Source organism: Gavialis gangeticus, unplaced genomic scaffold (genome assembly GCF_001723915.1).
Source record: "Gavialis gangeticus isolate Ggan-Ray unplaced genomic scaffold, GavGan_comp1, whole genome shotgun sequence".
NCBI lineage: Eukaryota > Metazoa > Chordata > Crocodylia > Gavialidae > Gavialis > Gavialis gangeticus.
The window spans coordinates 16,735,190-16,739,922 of record NW_017729014.1 but is presented as its reverse complement, the minus strand read 5'-3'; the positions used below and the strand labels follow the sequence as shown (position 1 = coordinate 16,739,922).

The 4,733-nt window shown below is 48.0% G+C and overlaps 1 pseudogene; it reads left to right on the top strand.

The window, feature by feature from the left end:
* Positions 1–2,443: 2,443 nt before the first annotated feature.
* LOC109293894 overlaps positions 2,444–4,733 on the top strand; it is a 7,884-nt pseudogene continuing 5,594 nt past the window's right edge.

The window sequence follows — 4,733 nt, the reverse complement described above, 5'->3', positions numbered from 1 at the left end:
TGGTCCTCCTTGGCTGTGCTAAATGTGAGAGGGCAGCTGCAGAGTGGCAGGAGAGGAAAGAAGTTCCTAAGAAAGGGCAGGGGTTTGCTTGGGGGGGGCTAAGGGACCAGATAGAGCCCAAAGGACGGAGATTCTGGGTGTCGGACTGCTCCTGCTTGCTGCAGGCCCTCAACATATCATGCTGACCATTGCTAACTTGGTCTGGGTGAAATTCCCCTGGGCAGGGACAAAGAACAAGCTATTATGCACCAGGTAAAAGCTATAAAGCCTTATTTCCTATGTAGGACATTGCCAGTGCTCGGGTTGTATGCATAGTTCTTCCCCTAGGAAATAACCGTAGAGCCCCTTGGAGTCTTTGGGCACATCCAGACGAGCGCACATGTGCCTCTTACCCTGCCTCAAACCCCTTTGAGGCGAGGCAACAGGCATGTGTGGAAACAAAAAATGTTGCCCATGCTGCAAGTTTGCAGCGCAGGGAGAAAATTAGACCCCTCATCTAAAAAAATCGATGTTTACAAAAGCAGGGCAGGACATGGTCCCGGACTGTGCCCTGAGGCAACCGGAGGCTGGGTCCTCCACAGAGACGCTCTGGCTGCCAGAGAGTCTCTATGGTTGCCCCTCGCCCTGGTGCTGAAACACGCGGCTGGCCAGGCAGGGTGTTTCAGCACCAGGGCTCTGGAGCCAGTGAGTAAGGGGTCGGGGGGGCTGGAGGAGGAGGGAGGGAACCATGGGGGGACACCCAACGGCCCTGCCCTGTCCCCGAGCCCCCCCAACCCCTGCCAGCCCCCCTTGTGTGGGGGCCGAATCCCCTGTTGGGGGGCTGAATCTCCTGTTGGGGGCCCATGCCCCTTGTGTGGGGCTTGAATCCCTTGTTGGGGGGCCACCCCCCTTGTGAGAGGGCTGAACCCCCTGTTGTTGGGGGCAAACCCCTTGTGTGGGGGCCATCACCCTGTGGGAGGGCAGCAAAACATGTATTCATGAATTCATGAAACACGTATTTAGAATTCAGTTTATTATTTTTATAAGAGACTTGCTTTAACACTGTAAGATACATCAATAAAACATTGTACAACTGATTGCTGTCTCTGTCTTGCTCTCTGTCTTTATAGTGGTCTTTTGTTTTACTTGTGGAGGAACATGGATTTGAGGGTATTTTACAGAGTGACTTTGGGATTTTTTTTATCAGGGATTTTTCAGTTTTCCAATAGGGAACACCAGAATTCCTGCTAGAGGGGCCAGTGGCAGGACCCTGCCTGCTCAGAGCTGGCACTGTGGACCCATCTGGCTGTGGCTGACCTCCTGGCCAAATGGGTGATAGCTCCTCAGATGGCCGGGCAGGGGGCATACAAGGCAGTAGTGCCACACAAAGGCCAACCCTGCAACCACAGTCCACTGGCAACTGGCCCAGAGGGGCAGATGCCTCTACTGGCTCTGCAGTCCCCATCCGAATCTGGCAGGTGCACAGCAGGTCACAGCCAGGCAGCAGCCCCCACTGCCAGACTGCTGCAGTGGGTAGAGGGTGTAGGGAACTCTCAGGGCTGCTTCAGCAGTCCAGCTGGCACAAGGGGTAGTGTCCCGAGGTACCAACTGGCTGGGCCCCAGAACCTCCTGAGAGCTAGTAGCCCTGAGCTACTTGCCAGGGCAGCTTTTTATACTGCTGGGGCCAAGACAGGGCAGCTTTTTATTCTGCTGCGGACAGCACAGGTGCTGGCCATGGGCACTAGCTCCCCCTGGCTGAAGATCTGGGAGGAGCCAGGCAGGGTTATTTTGCCGGAAGTGGCACAATTTGCCCCACAGCAAAGTGCATGTCCAAGCATGTGCACTGAAGCAAAAAGCCCCAGCTCAAATTTGCACCGCTTCTAATTGAGCTGCTGCAAGTGCATGTGCTTGCGGGTGTGGATGCGCCCTTTGTATTCAAGAAAGAGGAACCTAGATGTTACATCCCTTTCCCTTCCCATAGCACTGATGCCAAAGCCAAGAAAAGATTGCTCGCACTGCTCTAGGGGCAGGGGGAGAAGAACAGACATGTAGGCTTGATGAAGGGAAATTCTGAGGAAATCCTGGTAATACAAAGGGAGAGATGGGATTTCTCTGGTCTGATGGATTCAGACTAGAATATAGTGAATGGAACCTAAGTTAAAACTAAATTACAAATATCATGACAGGAATGTAGCCACCTCACTCCCTCGTGTGCTGTAGAGTATGAAATGAGAGCCTCAGGCTCACTGATGCAACGAGCCATTATACTCTGATGCACCTTCCTAGGACTGGCACGGCCATGTTGGGCTCTGCTATTTGGAGAGCTGCCTGGTTTCAAACCACAGGTAAACACAAATATCAATAATAATTTATGTAAGCCTCTCCCACTTCTCATTATTACTGTCCATCACTCTGCCTGTGCTTTAATTGTCATATGCTTCGCCCTACTTACCACCATTGTTAGGAGCTGAATAAAAGGGTGAGAAGGGAACTATAAATTCTGTGACCTGATCCTGGCAGACACTTCAGAGTCACAAGAGCTATAGTGTGGGGTCCTTTCCTCACTTCTGTCCTTCTTAGCACAGGGACGTGGAACTCATGTTAGCATTAATTATTATTGCTCTGATCATTTTGGTGGTATTCCTATTGCACTATGAACAGCCCAAAGCAGAAATCCCTCATGAAGTTTGTGGTCATGTACTGCTTCACATTTTTCATCACATTCTCAATGTCTTGTTTGGTCTGGTAAGTATGCCTTGCTTGAAGCTGTTGTCTGATTTTATCTCATAATAGAAAGGGGGAGATGGTTAGATTTCATGAGCTGATATTTTGAGATAGTGTAAAGAACTTTATTGAAGGATTGGGTGAGCTCTCATGTCCTGTTAATGAATAAAAAGGAGTTCATTTGTTTAACACCCCTCTATTGTGGAGTTGATTTCCCTCTTGCAGGCACACAATGCCCTATGTTGTCCAACCCAATAATGACTTCTGATTCCTATGTCTGGGAATTGTAGGTGTCTTAAAATATGCATGCTGGAGTCCTTTGAGTGAACCAGGTCCAAGGTTATAAAGTGATAACAGTGTAGCATAATTTTTACTGTGATAAAAGTGACATAAGTGGATACAGCGTGACATAGGTAGAAAAGGTTCTTTGGGTAAACGTGATATCTTTTATTAGATCAACCATATAGCTGGAAAAATTGTTTTTTGCAAGCTTTCAGGTACAAACACCCTTCTTCAGGCATAGGGAGAGTCTGCTGGTGTTTCTGATCTCTCCTGGGTGGAAGAGAAGCCAATATGTAAAATGCAGGTCTGTAAAAATGCAAATGCATGGTAGTGAAGACCAGAGGGGATGGGAGACAGTGGGTGCAAGACAGGTAGGCGTGGGGAAAAGCAGGGAATGGTGATTTGGTGAATGAATTTAGCTGGTAAAATGTAGAGAATTTACCTTGGGTTATCGGATGGCAGGTAGGTTATCATGTGTCATATATCCAATGTCTGTCTATATTTCATCCATGATTTTTTGTATCCAGTAGATTTATGAAGTGAAGTTCATAGGCTTATCTGCAAAAGGTATTTCGTAAATTCCCTTTGAGGATTAGAAGTGAAGGATTGGAGAGAGAGTGGTTGTCTTGTGAGAAGTATGCACCCACAGGTAACACCCCTTGCAGCATAACATGTGTTTTTCAATGAGGCCACTTATGCCATTTCAGTACAATAAAATGCAAGGACACATTCAAGTCCTGCTGCAACCCCAAGAACATAACACAGTTCATGTCAGCCCAATAATTCCAGGTTTCTTTCTTCGTAAATAGGGAAATATCTTGGAGAAAGTAGGAATATATGTGGACTATTGTATCCTTAGGATGATGATCAATCTAATACCTTTGGGGGACGCTTCAAAGCTCTTCATCAAGGATTTGACTTTCAAAAAAATGAATGTGAGGATCTACCAGCCAAAAGTGTGATCTGCTAGACTGAGAAGAGGAGTCATTTATTGTCATGGAGGAATAGGCCGGTTTGGAAGCATCAGTAAGAAGTTTAATAGAACAGGCATTCGGACCTATGTGAAATTCATAGCTATAAAGAGAACTATGGAGTTCTTCGTATGCCATGCTGTTAATTAAATGACATGCTAATTAGGCAGTATTATATCCCCATGAAGCTGCTCAAAGATGGATTGTAGTACAAAGCTTAAACATAGAAGCAGCCTACCTTTTATTTACACTTGAGTGGAGCCCTGCAGCTCAGTATTTTCTTGTATGGAGAGCTGTAGCGTCAAAGATTTTCCATTCTCTGCTCAGTCATAATAAATAGGCCTGTGCAAAGCGGCTAGTATTTCCTTCGTATTCGGATTCAGCTGATTCAGGGGACAGTGATTCAGTTCAGTGATTCGAATCATTGTCCCAAATTGATTCAGCTGAATTTGATTCGGAGATTCAGTCACTGCCGAATCGGCTGCATCTCTGATTCGGACAGGCTCCATCCCCTGCCCACTCTCCCAGCTCCATCAATGGCTTCCCCCCCCAGCCCCAGCCCCCCACTCTTCAAAAAAAAAAAAGCCCTGGACTTACCGGCTCCTGACAGGTGAGGTGGCGATCCCTGCTGCCCCATGCTGGGTGGGGGGGCTCTACCATGGGCCCCCATGTCCTGCCCGCTTTCACAGCCCCAGCCCCAGTTCCCAGCTCTTTAAAAAAAAAAAGGCACTCAGGGGGGCTGGGGGAGCAGGCAGGGGATGGGGCCTGGTGGGGTTC